Source organism: Pinus tabuliformis, chromosome 6 (assembly GCF_031772625.1).
Source record: "Pinus tabuliformis cultivar Carrire ecotype Pingquan chromosome 6, CPIR1, whole genome shotgun sequence".
In the NCBI taxonomy this organism is placed as follows: Eukaryota; Viridiplantae; Streptophyta; class Pinopsida; order Pinales; family Pinaceae; genus Pinus; species Pinus tabuliformis.
The window spans coordinates 1,644,164,561-1,644,176,772 of record NC_142292.1 but is presented as its reverse complement, the minus strand read 5'-3'; positions in this window follow the sequence as shown (position 1 = coordinate 1,644,176,772).

Here is a 12,212-nt window from a genome sequence, read left to right as displayed (position 1 = left end):
ATTTTTACGGTTTCAACCCGTGGAATGGCCGCTCTAGTATTGAATTATAGTTGAGGGGTGGTGCAGGTTGCTTGGGCTTACTTTTAGGTACCCAGCAGGTTTGAATTTAGGATTTTTACCAGTCTTTTAATGGTGAATTCACAGAGAATTGGAATGCATGGCAAAAGTGGGGAAAAACTGGTGAAATACCTGGAATACTAACTTGGAAGCCTGCGGGCCGGGCTGTTGAGGTTAGAGGCCGTCGAATTCTGGATTTGTAGCGGTCGAAATGTCAAATTTGATGGCTGGGGACAAATTTCGCGGCAGCTGCTTGTCAACGGCTCCTTCTTTTGCGCGTGAAAATGACCGAAAACGGCTCATTTGGTCGTTTATAACGTTAAATTTAGAAAAAGTATGTATTTGGCACTTTTCCGCCAATGACGTCAGCATGACGTCACGGTGGGGCCTGGGTACGGAGGTGACGTGGCGCTGAGGTGTGAGCCAGGGTGGCAGGATACGGTGGTGGGTGAGTGAGGTGGCAGGGGTACGTGGAGGATCACATGGCGCGGGGTGGGTGAACAGGTACTACGTCAGGATGACGCAATGGTGACATAGAGGACGGCGGTTTGGAAAGGTGGTAAGCGGGTTCCCCGCACCGCTTTTGCTGGCGAGTGGTATTGGGGAGGGGGGCTCCGAACAACCCCAGCGGTTGACACGCGTCCAGGGTACGGAGCGGGAAACCACTTTCCCCGGACGCTAAAGTTCGGCAGGTCGGGGGATGAAAATGACCGCCCACCGTTAGATCTGGGCGGCGGAGATCGGACGGCTGGCGGGCCCTCCGACGGATCGTGCAGGTTGGGGGGGTCCCGCCGGCCCAATATTATATTCAATTTAATATTTCGGGCGGAGAACTATAGGAAAGTGGGTTTTGCGTGGTTTTGGGAATTTTTCGGGTTTTCAAGGGTTTGTCAAGGGTTTTTAGGAGAGAGAGGGGTTTATAGGGGTGATCTTGGCAAGGGGAACAGGGGTTTTTTGTGTTTTTGAGCAAAGGGACGGTGAGGGCTGAGGGAAAAGGTTACTGCTCATAACCAGGGGTTAGAGCAGCTCCAAGATAGGGTTTGACCATAGTCCCAGATGGACTAAAGCCACCCCTTGACCATTTATTTGACTATAGTGCCAAAAGGAGAATATCTACATAGTGCTGGGATTTATACACCTTAGTGTTAGTACTAATAGGGGAAAGGTAATATAGGGGATTTACATAGTAGAATTAGAGTTAATATGGATGAGAGAAGTGAATGAAGGGGAAACCATTAAGTTTATTTGAAACAAACTTGGTTCTGAGAGTAGATCAAAATGAAAAGATTTTTAGACAAGAAATGTGGCTTTTAAAGATTTAAGAACCACCATGATACCACAATCTCTTCCATGAATCTCAGCTGATGAGGGGATGTTAGAAATGAAATGGGAGGGGAATGAGGGAGGTTAGTCATGCTTCCTGCTGCAACTTGATGAAGAAGAACACCTTGCTAATTGATTGACTTTGCTTTGATGAACTCAGTTAGCACACCTGTAATGGTAAAGACAACCTTTCTGCAACCCCAACTACTTACCCAGCTACTTGCCTAGCATTTTTTATTTCTTCTTGGAGGGTGCACTTGGACTTGCAGACCCTTACTTGCCTTTTCTTTTCTTTGGCTTTTCTTTTGCTTTTTCTATCTACTTCTACCCTTATTTCTTCCAAGGTCCCAGCTTAAGCTGTTGGGAGCCCTTTCTTCTCTACCTGAACTACTTGTCTGCCAAGATTAAACAGTTTGGACAGCCCTCTTTCTCTATTCTACAACTGAAAATTGAAAGCATGGCATGACCCAGATTAAACTGTTGGATCATCCATCAAAATTTGAAACAAGATCATCAAGATTGAAACACTTTACACACCTTGTGTTCTCTAGGAAATATGGGATCTTTGTGTAATCAAAGCAGAGCATATTTGGACTTTCCCTTGCCAATCATGAAATATGAAACCTATTGGTATAGGTACCCAACAGGTCCAATTTCAGAGTGAAACTTATTCCTGAGAACTCGATTTAATCATGAATGAAGTCGTTTTTCCTCCCTATGAAGTCATTTTTCCTTTGTATATTGTTTAAACTACATTAAGCATGATTTAAGATAGATGTTTTGAGCTAAATAGTTCGTATTTTGTGTATATATTCCCTTATTCAAAGCTATAATTATACATGTGTTTTTTATAACCATTCAGAGTTCATTTTTAATAAAAATGCATCACCCATTTCCATTCACTTCCTTCAAATTTCGCAGCTTGACATACCTGTAACACTAGCCTCCTCTATTGTGAACTTCCTTGTTCCACATGGCCTTTCTGTGTATTTTCTTTCTCCATGGAATACCCAAGTTTTCACTCAATTTTCTTTTCCAATTTCATGTTGATGAGGGTTTTAATCATTTTGAACTACTATCTTATTTACTGGAAAGGTGATGCATATGGATATAAAGTAGAATGTATTTAGGATTTAAAATAGAGCATGTTTCACTTGTAACATTTCCAATTTCATGTTGATGAGGGTTTTAATCATTTTGAACTACTATCTTATTTACTGGAAAGGTGATGCATATGGATATAAAGTAGAATGTATTTAGGATTTAAAATAGAGCATGTTTCACTTGTAACATTTAGCTTATTTGTATGCCATTTTCATTATGAATTTTCCATGCTATTGAGTCCTCAATTGAAGTTGATTACCATGTCCCTAATTGAGATCATTTTCTATGATTAAGGGATAAGGTATGAGGAGTAATAGGATATAATAGATAGGATAGAGGAAATGGTTTGAGATAGAGGAGAGATAATAATGGAATAGGTTTATATGGATGTCATGAAAATGATAAAATAATAGTGGGAGATAATTGGTAGGATATAGGCTATAGGAACAATTAAATTAAGAAAAATAGCATAAGTTAAATATGTGTAATATATAACTTTAGGAGAAGGTTTTTATTTTGAAAAAAAAGGGCTAGGATCCTTATTTATTTGATAAAGTAAATTTTAAAAAATTGGGGTTACCATACCACCAAAAATTTGAAATACGCTGGTAATAAGGGAAAGGTATCTGTCATTTAATTTTAACATAAATTTCAATGAAATTTCAAATATTGTAAACTTTACCAAATCTGCACTTTCATGTTGTTCTTGACTTTGTATTGCTCCTTCATATTAATGATGATCTTCTTAGTGTTGGCAGGTTTGGAAACTTGAATAGGTCCTTAACTTCTTTCCTTTTGGAAACTTGATTAGGTATTTAAATTCTTTGAAAATGCCTTCATGTTCTCCTTAGAATGAGAAAAATCTTGCTACTTCAGAGACGAATAGTATGCTAGTTGTACCTCTATATTGGAACAAAATCAGATCTTTTGGAAGCCTTTCAACAATAGAGTATTCAACTACATTATTTTATAAAAATATTCATGCAATATCCTTTGAGCTTATTCACACAAATTGAAAATTTATTTTGATGAATATTATCCTTGAATTGTCACTCAATCTTCATCACAAACTACTAAGAACTTTGAGCAAATATTAAACCCCCAGGTAGATATTTTATTTGAATTTTGCATTAGCTAATTACTTGTTTTTCCAATGAAAATTCAAGTTTATGTTGTGCGAAGAACTTGGATTTTTACAATTGCCTTTTTATTTATTTTTTCTTTTCTTTTTGATCTCTCTCTCTCTCTCTCTCTACAATTGTATTCCTTTTGTATAAGTATATTTCCAGATGGAAGAGGGGTAAGAGTATTGTTGCTAGTACCCATAATCTACATCTCCGCTTTCTAAAATAATAGGGACATAAATTCTTCCTCATTCAAGGGCTTGCTATAAAGTTTCATTTTATGGCCATTAACCACAATTGAAACTCCTTCTTTGTCAATTAGCTTTGTATTGAATGACCTGTAATCAAATACTTCCTCCGTGACTTCATATGACCCAAGCTAGTGAGTGGTAAATTTACCTTTGAAATATTTGGATTTGGAATACAAAAGAAAAGCCCACTCACAAACTTTGAATTCTTTTTTCTTTTTGAACCTATAATTACATTTTGATCTTTGTTGTTGGATTAAAGTAGTTTTTTTTTGTAATTCTTCCTCTCGCATCTTATCTAACTCATTTAACTGCATGATTGTTTCCTTTTGTGCTTTTGATGGATCTAACCTTAATTTAGTTGCTTGTCTAAAGGTTTGAACTTGAAATTGAATGGGAATAATGATTACCATATACCAATTCATAAGGATTAAAGCCAGTGGTACATTTTCAAGTTGTTCTATAAGCCCACAAAGAATATAGAAGCCTTTATAACCAATTCTTTGGGTGTAGTTGGACTATCTTGGTCATGATTATCTCAAAAGTTTTGTTTTGTTGGATAAGAAATAATGGACTTTTAATGATTTATCTTGTATTTTTCCACTATGCCTTGCATAAGTTAAGAGGTAAAATGTGCTCCCTGGTTAGTGAAAATATCTTTGGGGACTCCAAACCTTACAAAAATGTCCAGAAAGAAAAAATTAACCATTGATTGTTATGAATCCCTTGATAATGCTTCTTATCACTTAATGACATAATGAATACATACCAAAATGTATTTTGTCCCTTTTAATATAGGGTTTATAGGACCTATGAAATCTAGAGCCCATTTTTCAAATGGATATATGAGAACTTGTGGTTGCAAGGGCAATCATCAGAGGGTACATGTTGACCCATCCTTTGAAAACTATCACAACTTCATACAACTTCATACATATTTCCTAGTATCTTTAAAAAGGGATGCCCAATAATGTCCTTACTGAAGTATCTTGTAGGTTGTTCTCCTATTCGTAAAATTCCTACCACAAGGTTCATCATGACAAGATTTTAAAATTTCTAACATTTCATCTTCTCTTACACATCTTCTAATTACAAATTTGGGTCTTGTTTCAAAGAGTTTTATTTTAATCCAAGAATCTTGTCGCTATGTTTAATTATATTTTTCTTTTTTTTTTATGTGAAATGGGGTGGCAACTTTCTTGAAGACAGGTAATTTTCCACGTCAACAAATTATGGAGCTATAATAGATATATAAAACAAAATGTTCATCTATACATGTATAAGAAACTAGAACAATCTCACTGGGGTTATTAAGGTGTGATATAAAGTCTGCCACTTGATTTTCCCTTCTGGGGTGATCCGTGATAATGATATTGATCTCCTACAACAAAAATAAGTATCTTGTTATTCTACCATTTGTAATAGGTTTATTCATTGTGTACTTGATGGTAAAATTATTTGTATGGATAAATATTTCATAGATAATGTCAAAATTTGTTAATTGCATGCACAAATTCCAACATTTCTTTCTTAGTAATAATGTAATTGAGCACCAAAGGGGTTATATTTTCACTAATAATATAAATGGCATAAGTCTTAAAGTTATCCTTTTGACATAATGTTGCCCATACTACTATATCGGATGTGTTCATGGAGATGTGAAATGGTAAAGCCCAATTAGGCCCTCTTAAAATTGGTGTTGTGGATAGCTTAAATTATTTGACCTCCTTAAAAGCAATCTGGCAGTTAGCATTCCAATAAAATTCTTATTTTACTAAATTTTTCTATGAACTAATGATAATAACCTACATAATTTAGGAAACTTCTTACTTCTCTTTGACTTGATGGAATTGCTAATTTAGCAATGATTTCAATCTTGGTTGGATCTATTATTATTCCTTCAACAGATATATGATGCCCCATTACAATCCCTTATGTTAATACATAAAAAATTTCTCATTTCTAAGGGATAAGTTGGTTTTTATGCAAATTTTTAGAACTTTTTCTAGGTTAACCAAAGATTCTTCAAAAGTATCTCCATATACAAAAAAAAACATCCATATAAATTTCAACACATTCATGTATTAAAACGACAGAGATGGCCAAGACTTCTATTTGAAATGTAGTTGGCACATTACACAAATCGAAGGGTGATACCTTATAGGCATATATTCCCTAATGACATGTGAAAGTTGATTGGCCTTAATCCTCTAAAGCTATTTTGATTTGAATGTAGCCACTAAACCCATCCAAGAAGGAATCTTTTTTCCTAGCTAGGGTTTCTAGGACTTGGTTGATGAATGGTAATAGAAAATGATATTTAAGGGAAACTTTATTTAATTCTCTATAATCAACATAGACTCACCATTTCCCATTCCTTTTAGGCACTACAACTAAAGGAGAAACTTGTTTACTATTAGAGACAGGGTAGATAAAATCTACTTTAAATCATTTTTGGAATCCGGCTTTCACTATCTCCTGAAGTATTGGATTCATTCATCATTGATGTTGCCTTATAGGTTTCCCATGTTGATCTATGTTGATATGGTAACTGCATATGCTAGGATCGACTCCTTGCATATATGTGTAATCCAAAGAAAATGCTTTGGAATATTTCTTTAATACTTGAATCAATTTTTTTTTCTTGAAATGCTTCTAATGTTGAAGTGACATTTTCAAAGTTTTTCCTCATTTAGTTTCATCAGTTTTTCTATTTGAATTAGTCATTGAGTTTATAAGAAAAAATGTCTCGAATAAAACTATAAATAATTTGTTGTACAATCTTCTTGAAATTTTCTTCTAATAGATGATTTGTGGCCATATACTAAGTCATTTTTAATTGTTACGCGATATCTTGATTATAAATGAAATAATCTAACAAATTTAAATTTTCATTTATTGCATCCTTGAAATCAATAGGTTGATTAATAGTGAATATTGGTTGACTTTCTTCTTTCACTGAATTTATTTCTTCAAGCCATGATAATTGTTTTAATTCATTGAGTGATTTAGTAGGGGGATATAATGTAATTTGTTTACTTTCACTTCCCTTCAAAATTGTCTTTTTTCTTGGTCTACAACTAATGAATGCATTAATTGTAGCCAAACATGGTCTTCCAAGGATGAGGGAATGTCCACCCAAATTAAACTTATGTTGTAGAACTAAAAATTCGACTAGATATTCCCAGGAAATGGAGGATACCATTAGATCTTTAATTACACCTTTGGATTTTATTCTTGATCTATCAACTAATTCAATAATTGTACGTTTTTCTTAAAGATTATATAAATTCAAACATTACATTGCAACCATCGTCATCACATTAATAGCTACATCTAAGTCAATTAATGTATTTGGAATTGAAATATTGTTGATAATAATTGTTACCATAGGTATTCTAGGATCAACATATTTTCAGTTTCAATTGTTTTTGACATTAAGCTAGCCAAGTTTCCAATAACATGAATTGTAGCCATATCTTTCTTTCTTTTACCATATTTCTTAAAACATGATTCCTTAATTGTTTTTCATAAATTGATATTTCCTTAATAGCTTGCAATAAAGGAATTTTGACAAAAAGATTCTTTAGTTGATTTAAGAAATCATGCTCAAGAGGGATCATTGGCTTTTCCAAAATCAACCTCTCTGGAAAAGGAGGTGATTTGGTTGCTAGTGATTGATCCTGTTGAGATTTTGTGATTTTGTGTGACTCATTTGTGCCAGTTTTGTTAGGAATTTCCTTAATTTCTTCTTCTTGTTCTTCTTCTTCTTCTTCTTGTTCTTCTATGATTATGGGAGATTCCTTTTGTAAAAATTTACTTGACCTTAAGTGGATATTTTCAATAGAGACAATTGCATAAGTGGGAAGTGTTCCTTCCTCCATGTTGTAGACAAGTTTCTCTTCTTTACTAATAGGATTGGCCACTTTCTAGGATGGTAGTTGTGTAGGTGTAGGTTGAGGTTAATTAGATGGAAGTTGAAGCTGCTAAGGTTAGGTTATTTGTGGTACAAGAAATTTTTGTTGAACATAAGTATATTGTGGTAGTTGGAATTGTTGAAAAGGAGGATTTTGTTGGTGGTATGGTTATTGAGGATATGATGGATGCTAAGGTTGCTGAGGATTAAAGAGACGTTGGTTTCCATAGGATTTTCCTCACTAACTTTTTTGATAAGGTCGGTTTGAAAATTGTTGAGGCCAAGCATATAATGGGAGAAGAATATACTATGTATTTGCACATGATATTGAGAATATTGATGAAACTCTTTAGGAAATTGTTGGGGGTCTTAAGACATACCTATAGATCAAGGTTGCCAATGTCTTTTTGGTGGTGCAACATGGTAGAGTGACTTTGATGCTTCACCTTCTCTTCTATAGGTTTTCTTTAGCTCCAATATTGTTCACAATGTTTCTATGCACAAATTCCACAAATTTCAATACTATCCAAAGGAGATTAACATAAAGGATGCTTATTTCTATATTTAGGAGAAAATATAGATAATACTTCACTATGTTCTTCTTGCCTCTTTTTAGCTATAATGCATCAATTTGAAACCAAGAACATTCAAGAGTTCATTTTATTTTTTTATAAAAGTTTACCAAGTTCCGCTCTTGTAACTCCTCTCAAATATGACTTAGTCACCTTTGAGAGAGCATATCATTACCCCTTACGATATTTATCTCTTCCTCCAAAAATTTTCTTGCAATATTCAATAATTTGATCAGAAATATCACATGCCCCATAAGATTAAGGACATCTATATACTCATCCTAGATTCCTTTTAAGATAATTGTTTGGGTAAACTAAGGACTTTTTGCTTTGGTTTTTGTAGATTGTATGTAAATATCTCTAAGTAATCTTCCAAACTTTCATCCTCTTGTTGACTCATCCTAAAAATGTCTTCTTTGGAATTTTGGGATCTACAATAAGGTTGATATTTTCTCAAAAATGTCTTTCTCATGTCATCCCAATATAATATAGTGGATTCTCCTAACCCCATAAATCATTTTAGTGCATAACCTTTTAAAGTAGAAGGGAATAAACAAATATTTTGTTGATCATTTGTGTATCCATATGTACAACATAAAATATCGAATTCAAACGATAAAACACTAGGGTCTTCAGTAGGCATACCATAAAAGATTAGAAGAATAGGAGGATGAATATTCTTCATTTTTACCTCAACTCAGACTATGAGTGCATCTAAGATGGGAAATATAATATTGAGTGCCGTAATGGTTAAGAACATGGGCTTTCTCTTTCCATGTCACATGGTCAATTTTGGAGGGGGTAGGGTATGTACATGTGAGAAATTTGTTGTTTGCAGAAATTAGTGTGGGGTTGGCGAAGTACTAGAAATCTCATTCTCGCTTATGGGATAGAGAAAGGGATAGATTATATTTCTAGGAAAATGCCCAATTTGTTTTAGCCCAATGCCTTTTCTTGAGTGTTTGATGTTATGAATTATAAGGAAGAGGTCACATAGTCAAGTCCTTGGGATGGATTCCTTTGTGGATATTATTGGGCCTCACTTGATTCCTCCATTGGGTTAAGTTTCCAAAACTAAAATTGGCCTATTTACCCCAAGTAATATCCTCAAAATGAGAGGAAGTTTTAGGAGGGTTTCCTTAGGATGTGTATTCCATCTAAAAATAAAAATAAAAAAAATTGAAGGTCCATGTTCATTTCTTATTTCTAAATTTGAATTCATCATTTCTTAGGTCTTTGGATTGTTTAGCCTATACAATCCAAATATCCATTTATTCTATATAAAGTGGCTAGTTTATGTAGCCATCATCATCATCTCCATCCACTAGTACATTGTCTCTTCAACATTACCTCCATGTGGATGATCACTGTTACGCCCTCAATTTAAATCACAATAGACATTCAGATGATTTCTTAGAAGCTTTATCATTTGGTAAGAATATAACATAATAATGCTACCTCCTTGCTACTTGACATGACCTCAAAGAGCAAGGGAAATATTTCAAAATTGGGTTTCCATACATTTGTGTTGCCTTCCTTCCTTAACACTTGTGAGACTTGCATGAAATATTCTTTGAAAGCCACACAACTATGTCTACACAAGTGAGTGAGACACCTCCAACAAATTTAAGGACTTAGGCCTACTTCAAGCGACTCTAGGTTGATGTGAAAGATAAATTCAAGCTCTCATCCCATTTATAAAGAGTAATTTGGCCTCCCAAAGTCCCTTCAAGCATTGGCAATCCATTTTGAATGAAAAGTTTTCACATTAAAACTAGTTCTTCAAGAGGTTACGAATTTCTCTATAAATGAAATCCATGGGGAAACATTTAAGGAAGATAAGTATTGCAAGGTAATACTAGAAGAATGAGATTAGAGATAATCTATCTTACTTTGTAATCTCAACCATCCATCACCCTCATGCTTTTTTGTGTTCTTTCCTTAAAGAACAAAGAGATATTCATTCACCTTTGTTAGAGAAGGATTTCAAGAAGCAAAAGGATCCATCCCAAGGAGCGTCAGAGCCCACTTTCATCGAAACTTTCTTCCTAAGTGTTTTTACTAAGTTTATCCTTTTTCCATTAGACTTATATATGAGTATTTCTATTTCCCTCCAAGTTATTGTGTTTTGAATGACATTCCTATGATTGAATTTATAATTTAATTGCATGCATGCTCAATTGATTTGGTAGTTGTTTTTGTTGTTGTAATGTTCATATTCTTATCCAACATGTAACAATTATGTGTTGTTTAGATTACAACCTAACTTATTAAATAATATTTCGTTCACCCATGCAAGAAAATACCCAACATAAATTGGTGAACCTACTTTGGTTTAGATAATTCCATTTCACTTATTATGTTATTTTTAGTCATTTTATAACCTCTAGTGACTTCAAGGAAGTTAAACTAACCTATATCTCCATTAAGAATCCATTCGCCACCCTTAGTAGTTTTCTTCCAAAGATGTGAGTTTAATGACTTGCATGGTTGTTTCAATTCGTCTCACACAAGTCCTATGATAGAAAAGTAATTTTCCATGAAAATATTGTGGGAAAATTATATGTCACCAACAACAAATTTTATGACAAGATGTATCATTATCTTGCCACATAACCTATGTGACTATCTCTATATAAACCTAAGAGGGTTGACACAAATCCAAATTTTAGGATTTAGGTAGTATTATCAATTAGCTTGGGTAGTATGCCTCAATTCTAAAAGAATTGTGGAATGATACTCCATGATATTTTTCATTTGCTTAGTGATTAACTAAATTAGTGGATAGGATGATGAATCATTGTTCTAAGCTCTTTCCATGTCGATGGATTATTTAGTTATTATGCCACATGGATGCATAGATTGGAGTTTCATTTATTTGATGCCTTTTCTGTCACAAATCACACATAAGGGACATAAAAGTATCATTAACTCTAGTATGCTCTTGATATTTCACTCAAAATCATTCTTGGTGAATCGAAAAAAAGGCAACTAGGTGAAATACCTCTCTTTGCACATTTTTCAATGTTGTGGTGTGAACATACATTTGCAAAAATTCACAAACATTTATAAATCGATTAGGTGGGGTGAGTACCCTTAAAAGTTCATATATTTTTCCTTTATCAATTTATTTAAGTTTTTTTTGCAAACATCATTTTTAGAGCAGTGTTAGTAGTTGCAACAATTCACAAATAGCTAAAACAACAGTTAGCCACATTAAGAACCATTTCAATTTGCATACCTTATGCTTTATTTTCAATCACTTTTGTATCAAATATTGTTGTTTTCCTACATGAAGCACACACATGAAATATCTAAAGAGTTCTATTTATCCGAATATGTTTTTTATCTTGTGCTTAGAAAGTAATCTCGGTGAAATAGAAAGGGTGGGAAATTTGAAATACATCATTTGTCACTTCACTAAGAAAATTATCTAGTTCACGACACCAATTTATCCCTTTAAAACAACTCAAGTAATCAATAGACTTAATTCCTCCATTAGAGGTCACAAAAAAATTTGATAACATAGGTCAATATCATAGGGATAGGCATCCAAAATATTTCCATAGTCATTTCTTATTCAAAAAATAGAAGTTATCCTAGGAATCTTGAATATCCTTTAATTCAAGTGTACAAATTCAAGGGCAAGGAGATACCTCGTGGGGTCATATGTTGAGGTCAAGTTGTTTCTGCTAGTCTTCTTGAGCCCCCTAGATTTTGTTTGATTAAGACCCTTGACTACTTGAGGCTAAGAGTCCTTTACTAACACTTGAGAAAGATAGCTTAATGACCAAAACTGTGATTTCTACCTAGATGGCATTTTTGGAATGAATTTTCACCTAAGACATATAATGTTGGGAATTGGGAA